This window comes from Mchenga conophoros, linkage group LG1 (assembly GCF_057382185.1).
Source record: "Mchenga conophoros isolate Kocher_MC1m ecotype Shallow Benthic linkage group LG1, M_conophoros_male_GT1.1, whole genome shotgun sequence".
NCBI classification, from domain to species: domain Eukaryota; kingdom Metazoa; phylum Chordata; class Actinopteri; order Cichliformes; family Cichlidae; genus Mchenga; species Mchenga conophoros.
Window position 1 is genome coordinate 9,806,564 of NC_140526.1, and position 11,312 is coordinate 9,817,875.

The following is an 11,312-nucleotide window of genomic DNA, read 5'->3' on the forward strand; positions in this document are numbered from 1 at the left end:
TTATCTAAAGTTTATCAGCCCTAGCACTGGGTAAAAAGAAAATGAAGAAAGTATCTTCAATGCATACATGGTTTCAAAATGAATACATTTTTCCATCATGATTAAAAGTCTGATATTTTTTGAAAATAGTGACATCATCTTTTATGCCTGTGTATACAAAAGCCTTCTCAGCATTCACTGTGATGACAAACTTGGCCATGAATGTTCATTTGTCATTTTAACTCTTTTCACTGTGTTTAAAGAGCACCTGGTTCTTTTGGGCTTCAGGGGGTAGAAATGATGAGGTATGGGGATCTACACAAGAAAACTACCCTGTGAGTCATTAGTAAGGTCCAGCATGATTTACATATGTGTGTGTGTGTGTGTATGAGAGAGAGAGAAAGAGAGAGAGAGTGAGTGAGTGAGTTTGTGTGAGCTCTCCATTGTGCTTTTGGAGAGTGTTTTCCAGTAAGTGACATGGAGCTTTACTCACCTGGGGGGAAGGGAATGACTCAGTGTTTATCATCAGTTATGGCTGGCCAGCCAGCAGCATAATGCTCTATTATTCACATGGACCTATTGATACAAAATTAATTTTCACATTTACAAAATGAAGTAAGAAGTGAAGTAAGGAGAGGTAAAAAAACAAAAAGATTGCATGGATACACACACTCCAGTATAAACAGCATAGTACTCACACCTGTACTTTATTGGATTTGTAGCTTTTAAGATTAATATATTTAGAATTAAATAGTTCTTACCAGTACACCCCAAAACTGTATTCTAGTTCAAGCAGGGTGGTACTTATTTCTTCTTACTCAGAGAGTGACTATCAGACCACATATTGTCCATATAAACGCACAATATGTGGTCTGAATGTGGTCTAAAGGTATTTCACATAGTCACTTCCTGGATGTTGATCTTTGTCACAAATTAGCAGATATTCCCCAAGGCTAAATTGCCACACTCAGATGAGCTACAAAAATTATGGCAACTCAGATGAACTTAACTATCCTGCCAAACAGTTATGGCTGGGTGATTCAGTTGTAGCATCTTCCAAATAAGGAAGTCATGAGTGGTTCCCCTGGTTAAAGTGGTCCAAGGAGTTACAACATGTACTGAAATAAGTCTGATCTGCAAATAGCTCCACCTCGCAACTAAGAGAATGTAAATAATCTCCTGCTAACATCTTGGTGCCAGATTCCACAGTGCATCTTCAGAGATTCTGTCAAGCCTGTGCATCAGGGAGTTGGACATATTCACTTGTATATTAGAGTAATCATCACTGAGATAACTTCCCGAAGAATGATGCATTTTTTGATTTCCTCTCCACAAGCTACAAGCATGCATATAAAAGACTAGAAGTATTCAACCATACACTACAAAAAAACCAACAAGTAGTCACCTCAGCTATTGGAAATCAAATTCATTTCACACAATAATTTAACAGTCGCAGTGTGACTAGAAAATTTAGTAAATTATCTTCTCACTTGAGATTTTTGTAGTGACTGTAGTTTCTGTGGTTTCACATACCCTGAAGTTCCAGATGGAATCTGAGATAATGTGAAGCCATTTCCCTTCAAAATCCTGTTTACACACCCAAACACAGTGCCTACCTATATACACTACAACATCAGCACCATTTCTGTTTGCAGTACTGAAGTGCATATTTCCAATTCTTCAGCAAATGTGTTCATTATAATAATAACCCTATCCAATATTTACAGAGACAGAGACACTGCACACTTCCAATTCAATAACTCCTGCAGTTGTGTAAAAAATGGATCTATATGTTATTGACATGCTTTAAAGAGCAACCGCAATTGAAAAATCCCATTAGGATTAAACTATATTAAAAAAAAAAATCTAAAATCTAAATCACTGGGTTCGCATTTAACAAGAACTGGCACTTCAAAGCATAATTCACACTTTTACTTTAACAAAGTTCTACTTAATTAAAACATATTGACAATAATTTGTTTCCTTACTCGCTTCCTCTCTAGGCTGCTTGACAACAGTACAGAGCCAACAGGCGCAGCCCTCAAGAGCCCTTCTTAACGAGTTTGCTAGGGATATAATTCAACACTCCTGTCCCAATAACTGATGAAATATGAAAATTGACAGCGCCATCAGGGCGCCCGTGCCACATGTTTACGAGTGGCTGTCTTAACTGGCCGCCTCTGTGCTCCATAAGTCATACGCAGAGTGCTCATCATACAGCAAGGATTTATGGGGCCTGAGTCTGCATATGACCTCCCCCATCAGGTGCCTCCCTGCAGTAGAGGAGGAATCATTATCTGGGCCCAGCCGCCATGAACTTCATAGACTTACTCTAAGCAAATTGGCTCTGGGGTCTGCTATTCTTGTAAATATTGTGTCTATGAAGAGAGCCACAAAACAACTTCCAGTGATGACTAAAGAATATTCCTTATACACTTTATATAATGAGATGACCAAATGAGATGGTGCACAGTCGAAATAAATGAATGATTTCCTTTCATTAAAAATGTAATAACATTTTTTTAAGGTGGTCATGGACAAAGTGGCCTCTGTGATTACTGGAGGTAACCGGAAGAAACATTTTTACACTTCCCAAAATTCTAGTGGATACAACTGATGTATCTTGTTTTAGTGGAGGTAAAAAAAATAAGGAGGTCAATCAAAAATTACAATGGTGACAAACACATTGTATTTCCTTTTGTTGCTAATAATAAAAGCCAACTTGCACTTTGTAAGTAGAAAACCTTTAATTTGAATCAGTGGGGAATGTTTGTTTAGAAGTAATAACATAATAGATTTCCAATGTTACAGACTGGATTTATAGACTGTACATTAAAGACATGCATGGTGATGCCACCTTTTACTTTAGTGGGGTCCTTCTATTAGTCCTCAAGATGAGCATTTTTCACATGATGGTGAAATTGCTCAGAGCTTGTCAATCACACATATGGCATAGTCTGATTGATCAACCTTCTGGACACTAATTTACTAAATAAACTTCATGAATTGATGTTGTTTTTAATAAGACTTGAATCTTGCAAGTCAGCTGCAAGATTCAAATACATTTGGAGAGTATCTACTGATGTCATGAGACTTCTTTACATCTGCGCGCCTTGTTGCAACCACAGGCTTTGTCCCCTCTTGACCATAAGAACCAGTTTTAAAGCTGCAAAGGTCCATCTTTTATTTACAGTGTATGACTGAACTATGCCAATGAACATAATTTATCTGATACTTTGTTGAATTTCTCTTTGGTCTTTCTGTGTAACCCACCACGTAGAACACTGTGGCTTGTTTAAAATTCTGTGCAGAAAATGTCCTGTACTAACAGAGAGGTGGTCAAGGGGAAATGCTTAAGGCAACGAGCCAGCAGGAACAACAGCTATTACAACAGGGAGGCTGAGGATGAATACTGTATACTGCTGGTCATGTTGCCTCTGGGCTGATTCCTGGGGCAACATGACCTGGATATGAAACAGAGTTACAACCAAAACTTGGACTCCTAACCCATAACAAGACAGGAAAGACTTGCTGTGTTCTTTACTAGGGAGGAGTGTATTTGAACACTATTGAGAAATGCAAAATCAAAGTACATGGTGACTTTATCACATGGTAAAGTTATTGCTACATCAACTAAAGACTAACTGCTTCCAAGCGGTTCAGCTGAATACTGACTGAGACAATTTATGCGCAGGAAACTAAGACTTTGAAAAGACAGAACACCTCCAGCTCAGTCTTGTCCCACTGCCACTGCAACTGACATCCATGTAAATCATAAGAGAAATGACAGGCCAAGCCACCCCACCACCCACCCAGACCGTCAGTTCAGCAAGCTTGCCAGCGAGTCAGCCTGCCAGCCCAACAGACAACAACCTACCCCACCCGAAGTTCCACCCCTGTGCCTGCACAGACAGACAGACTGGGACAAATTGGGACAATCCCCCCCTCCATTACCACCCACTCTTCCTCTCCATTGCGCGCTGCAGCAGCCTCTGCTCAGGGGGCTAATTCCACGTTCAGATCACCATTTGTACTTATTATGCTGACATAATTAATCCCCTGTTGTGATCAGCGGGGGCATGAGGGCCTCTCCGCTCCATTGGCCTACCCCTGCCATGACACAACCGCTCCCCCCTCCGCTTCTCATAGAAATCTACTTCTCACTCCCTCCCATGTCCATCTTGTCTGATTGTAGAGGTCCTCTGTCTGCATCTCTATAATCTCCACAGTATCTGTCTGTTTAATAGTTTGTCCTGTCATGGCTGTCGCCATTCTGACGGCTTGATTAGCTTGCCAAATATCGAACATGATCATCAGTTTACGTTTGCATACATACTGAGAGTGGGGCAAAGTTCATTCTTGACATGTGGCCCCAGTGTAGAATGGATATATTTGTCAACATTTGTTAACATTTCCAACTATGAGCTAAAATGAACTAAAACAAATGTGTATTGAGCCTTTAGGTTAAAGCCGCAGCGAAACAGGTTTGACGCTGAAGTCAAATTTAAAGACAAAAGGGCAGGGTGGGGGAAGGAGAGTAGAGGGCAAAGAGGGAGGAGGAGAGTAGCTCTCATAAAAAAAAAAAAAACACCAGCTGGATTAATAAATCCAACCAGTGACTGTGTCCACATATTAAGCGCCTGGCAGATTAAAACAGAACCGTCTCAAGTTGTGAAACATATGTCGGCAAGGCTGAGCAAACACTGTCAGAATAATAACTTAGGAGATGAGTGCTGCTGTTGGCCCCAAACCACTGCTCAGTACCAGCGCTCAAGCTGCTGCTTCCTAGAAATCAAAGACCCAATTGCTGAACTTTGATTCCTTGCAGAAGAATACCATGTAATTGTATTTAGGAGGTCAAAGGTCTAAAAAGCTAACAGGTTATTTTTGCATTCCTTTCCTATGAATGTGTAAGCACATACATAAGTACAATTATGGAAAAAAAATTCAAATTATGCAAGGTGGTTAAATATGTAAACTTTTAATGTGGAAAAGCTACTAACATGAGAAAATACTGACAAAAAGTAGACTTAGAATAGTTGCATAGGAATCCTCTATTTAACTATGCAACTTAACATATAATACTGCATGTAAGTTATTGTGCATCTTTTTTTGTGGCTCAGTCTTAATGCCAAAATATTTAAGGCTTCATAGAAGTGTTTCTTGCAACTGAGAGCTACTCCCAAATAACTTAACAATAATATTTAAGACCCATTTCAAATGTTACTTTGGTATCCAGCGACAGTAGTAAAAATCTCAAAAGTCTGGCAAAAAACCAGACTTCCAGTCTGGCAACACCTGCTTGCTGTGGAAAGTTTTTTTCTGGTCAAAGAAGAGAACGTGCAGTTAACAGGTCTGTGTGTACCACTGGATGAATCAATTACAAATAACAAGAGGGACATGGAAGAGATAACAAACCTGCTATAGACTGTTGTACTTCATAAAAACATAGCAAACTAAATTAAAAGGGTAAGTTTTTTCCTTTTTCAAGGATAACCACAGAATACAATTTTATTTCCGTATATTCTGTATCACTCTCTGCTGCTTGATACCACCAATGTCACATTTGTACAAAATTCACTCCTAACACCCTTTACACCCCCTTACCCCTACACACTGCCTTTCTATTCCCCACCCTACCCCCTCCCACTCCTCATCTTTACATAAAAGTTCAGGCTGCATATTTAAAGGAGCTAAAATATTCACACTGTCAAAGGTGGTCAAAGGCTTCTGCGTTCACACAGGAGCTGACAAAGAGGAGGCACCAAGAGCTTGGCCAAAAGAGCACTGTTGAAATAAATCAGCACATACAAAGACACAGAGAGATAATGGGACTAAAGCTGGGCCCGATCCAGAAACAGAAACACACTGCACACCAGAACACACGGATACATACACACACAGCGCTTGGCTGGGAACAAAGTCTGTGCGTGGATTAATATTTATTTTTTGAGCACACATTGTTCAGGACATACAGTATCAGGAGACTAAAAACATCATAACTCCCCCAGTGTGCAACCTTGCCATGAATCTCATGGCTGAATCAAACAAATAACAAAATAAAAGTCCACAGATGGTTTCACATGGGGGAGGAAATGGGCATCTCAGAAACATCAGATGAATCAAGGTTGTGTGTGTGTGTGTTAACGTGTGAGAGTGTTCATGTCCATCTGTGTGCTATATATGTTGAAAAAGAAAAAAAAAAGCATTTCAAAGTCTGTAAAAGTCAGGTATAATTTCAGTTTCTCATGAGGTCAGCACCAACATTAACGCGCCACATTCCAGATTTCTTTAGGCACCATTCTGCTAATCAGTTCTTTGGGGATCACTTAGGAAAAATGCATCAGTGCTCTGACAGTGTTGCAGCAATCCACACACCTTGATCCCTGGCTCCTTTAGTATGCATGCTTAATTGTCCTTGGGCAAAATACTGGACCGACAGTTTCTCGTCATAGGTACTGAAAAACGGGCAGTGTGGTGGTTAGCAATGTTGTCTCACAGCAAGAAGGTCCTGAGGTCTAATCCACAATCTAGCCAGGGCCAGTGTCTGTGTGAATTCTTACCAGGTCCTCTGGCTTCCTCCCACAGTCCAAAGGCATGCAGTTACTGGTAATCAATGATTCTGAGTTGTCCATCAGTGCGAGTATAAACGGTGGTCTTGATGTTAGTGACTGGCGACCTTTGATTTGATTTAACACATTATTCTGGGAAAGAAGTTACAAAAAACTAAATAAACAACTACAAATCGATCATATTTTTTGATAGTGTTTAAAAAATTGAAGCAATACTATTAAGGATAATAGTAATAAAACTAATAAAATAAAGGTGAAAATGGGTTTGGAAAATATAGTGAGCCTTTAGCTTTAATTCAGTGGCTGTTCAGCTGACCGAGGTACTCACAAACATGGGCTTTACGTTTACGCAGCTTTTTATTTGCCCCTATATCAACATAGAGAGGAAACAGAGGCCTCCCTGAACTAATTTCGCTCATGAACACTCAGTCATTTGTTGAGCACCACACAGCAGGCCCTGCTGTCTGAGGCCCAAGGATTAAGGCTCAATATTTGTAAACCTCAGTTGGCTTTAGTGCGGAAATGGGGAGTGGAGAAAAATGGGAAGCCTTGGCAAACCAAAGTGTGAAAAACTATCAAATTGTCAGCCATGACAGAAACAGTTACACACACTGGCTTCTGGCTGACACAGAAACAATACACTGTTAAATCTATGAAACACTATGGTCTTGTTTGAATGAATGTGGGTGGGAGTGAGTTTATGGGTTTTTGTGTGTATTTTGCACCAAAAACCCCCCCAAATATATACACTTAATAAATGTATTTGCCATTTAAGTTTTCCTATTCCACTCACATTACTGCAGTGACTTAGTATGCCTCTTTTCTGTTTTTAAAATTGTTGGAATAATTTGCTCTCTCATTAAAGCTCTGCACACGAAGGCCAAGCTACTTAACTCTTCCCCTCTTTTTTAACCTCTTCCGCCACAGAATATACTCCCACAATGCACATTATCAGCCTCACGACGGGCCCATAAAGTACTAAAAATCCCAGGACCTTATTTCCAGCTGTGACACACAACCCAGACCTACTTAAGTCCTCTGCTTTGACCTTTGTTTGAAAAGTTTCTTTCAGCCCGAGGCCACGGCAGTAAATTCATAGAGCTATGAAATTAATGTGCCAGAAAGCCCATCTAGTCTTTGAATAATCAAAAACAGAGGTAGGAAGACACAGATTACTGAGTCACATTTTACTTTCCCCTTTTTAACTATTTGTTTTGTAATAAGGCAGATGGTGTAATGATTGCATTTGATATTAACTGTGTTCCACCTATCAACATCCTCTCTGTTGTGAAAGCAACTCAAATGGGCAGTGGTTCATGGACATCAAACACATCTGTGTTCAATGGGACCTGCACAGCCTAAAATATTTAACCTTCAGCATCAATAAAATGCACACACTTTTATTCATAGACGTAGACATAAACGAAAAACTCAACAGCAACTTTGCAGATATCTTAATAAGATACTAAAATCCATTTGCCCATTGTGGTGATATGCACCTCTGCAGCTGGCTTTGATAAATACACCGAGGCAAGGTTGACATGAAGAAAAGTGGGCAGATGCACTTTGTACCTGTGAAGGTGAAGTGAAGTATATCCAGCAGGGTAATTGTATAGGCAGTGAACCATAGCACTGTCAATGAGGCGTTGTGTCTGGTTGTGGGTATTAAACATCAGTAGGATGGCCGGTCACTCTATGGGACGCTCAGCACAGTGCTTAATTACACACGTCGTGAGCGGCAAACACTCAGAGCAGGAAATGACAGCTGAGCGGCGCTCACTTCAAACGCAGAGGCGTAAAAAAAGCATTCAATAAAAACAGACCTAAACTCTAAGCAGGTCCTAATGGCCTGTGGTAATGGATTAGAGGAAAAGGAGGTTGCAAACAGGCCTGCTGGCAGGACATACAAGATTAATGACAGAAAAGAAGATTTTTCACTTGAGGAAAAAATTAACTTATTGGGTATGATTACAGATTGAATTTGCGTTAACTTATTAAACTACTGGTGTCCAGTCCTCAACAGTAAAGCTGAGAGAGGATAAGCAAAGACTGCTGTCTTAACAAAAAAAGAAGGAAAAAAGTAGCAACATAGAGCCTGATGACCCTAAATAATTAGTTAGCAGTCCCTTTGAGGAAGTGCTGTTAACCAAACTACTCCCACAGCGAGGCAGGAAGACAATTTGTTCACAGTTTTAATTGCCGTTTCAGGGCTGACTGGAAGTTATGACAAAGACAGTCACATTATTTCTGCTATTTCTGCAATAATTCATTATGTTAACATATGCACGTGCAACTCTATGTGCGTATGTCTGGGGTACTGGGTATGGTACAGCTCAACACTCAGTAACTACTTTCCCTTACACTTTAACTCAGTCTCAGCCAAATAGTATTAGTTGCCTGATAGAGATTCGTCCAAAAAGACTTTACAGGCAAAAGAGGCTGTTAATGTTCTAACAGTACTGGTGATTCCAATTAGGTAGCTTTAGTACCAGATTAGATTTTTGTAGATTTTGTTGATATCACTGTAAGCAGTGGGTAAGTGTGGGATATCTGAGAAAAAGGTGACTGGGTAGATGCTACCACAGGAGACTTTTGCATTTTAGAAGTGGATTGTTAAGTCTTTGTGACTTGCACCTCATCACACACAAAGTATTCACATATAACGATGCATGGATGTAAACAAAAACATACGCACAAACGCATTGAGCTAAACACAATGGCCCTGCTGAGCTGACAACTCAACTGGAAGACAGCTTAAACTTTGACCTCTGGGGTCAGCTCATTAACACTGAGACTTCTCACTGGGATAAAATAAAAACTGAATTGATGAACTTATGAATACAATAACAGATATACTTTATGCTTTTATATTTTATTATACTTAATTTGTATATTTTCCTCAAAATGTAATTTGAAAAAAATGTTCTGGTAAAAAAAATGCCAAAGAACCAAAACATAAGTAAATTTCAAAGTGGGGCTTTGGCTTTCACTTGTTGGATATTAGTTAACAATCAGTGCAAGACTAAACAGTTTCCATTCAAAACTCATTTAAAGTAGCTGAAGATGGCATAATTATTGTTGTTCATTACACAATTATCCTGTTATACTGCCGAGTATGTGGCAAACCTGTGCCATTAGCCAACACTGAATCTCACAACTTCATCTGAGTCCTCCTCATTAGAAGCAGAGAAGTTACAGAACCTCATAATTTGAAGCACCTTAAGTGTGTTGATAATTTAAGGTCAATACTGAGAGCAAGGAGGCAGGCAGAGCTAATGTTTAGCTGCATGTAATTGGACAGAAGTGTCAGAGGCAGGTGTGTAGCTATTGTTCACTTTGATGGGATTATTTGTACCTCTCAATGCTGAAAAAACAGGTATCATCAAAAGGCAGTCATCTAAATTTACAATAGCTGGATTTAGGTTTTCCTCTCTTTTTCTCTCCATCCAGGTTCTGTAATTACAGCTGCTCTGTAATTAGGAGCAGAGCCTTCAGGACCAGGGTGACTACTATCTACTTCAGAAGGCTCTGGCAAAGTACAAGACTTCAGACTGGGGGAAGGGGAGAAAATACTGCATTCCTGCTTTACTGTTCTTTTTAACTCACTGTTAGGGTTAACAAATTTAGTGTGGTTACTATCCTCAAATAAATATAAGGCATAATACTCATTAAAACAGCTATTGTAAGGTGATTCAAAAATGTGGATAGGCTATCATTTGTTGGAGATCATATGTAGTAATTACAATGATGAAGTCTTTGCACCAACTATCATTTTTAAACTTAAACACTTATTACTTTTAACATTTTCACTGTGTATTTGAATTTGTATTTCATAGTGGGCCATTGGCTTCTGCTGCTCAGAGATATGGAAAGATATGAAAGGTATTATTAGCAGGAGACCTGAGAGTACAGTATGCACATAAACACAGAGAGGGAGAGTAGGATTAAGGACAGATTTCCTGGGTTGTGTCTGAGTGTGTATTTATGTGGCTGATGCATGTGCATAAATAAGGTTAGTGAAGGACTACCTCATGGTGTTCCACTCATTTGTGGAGCCCTGTCTGTTCTGAATATTCGGGTACTGTACTTGTTATTTTATTTAAAAAAAAAAAAAGACATTCCTGTATTGCGTACACTTACACTTTCACATCATTAAAAAATACTCAATGTTAAGAAACACTGAGGTCCTGATTTACAAACCAAATTCGTTACGCCCAGTGTCTTAGATTACTTATCACTTTGTTTTTTAAAGGTTTTAAGAGGTTGTCTGTGGAGAATCACAGTGAAATTGATTATTTGATTAATGATCCACCAAACCTTTGTTGTACTACTGTACAACTAAGTGCACAGTAACACAGCACATATGAGAAACAGACTTTAATCAAAGAACTTTATGACTCTGTCAAATAAAGAAATAGTAAAAAGAAAAAAATGGAGGCAAATAAGAGGATAACAGTATCATACCTGACATATCCTCAGTTTAGTCACAGTCTGAGATGGAAGTGTTTCATTTCATTTCATTTAACTTGTCGTGCCAATCAACAAGTAAATTCTGAGATGAGGAAATCTTGGCTATGTTGTTACCATGAATCTGAGGAGCTTAGTCCTAACATAGAATTCTCTATTGTCCTACAACCAACCACAATACCTGTAAGCTCCCAGTCATGCCATCAGCCCAGAAATATACATGGCAGAAGAAGAAACATATGCTTAAGTGAGAAGCATTTGCTCCTGACCTTCCCTGCCAGGGTGCTCTGCAGC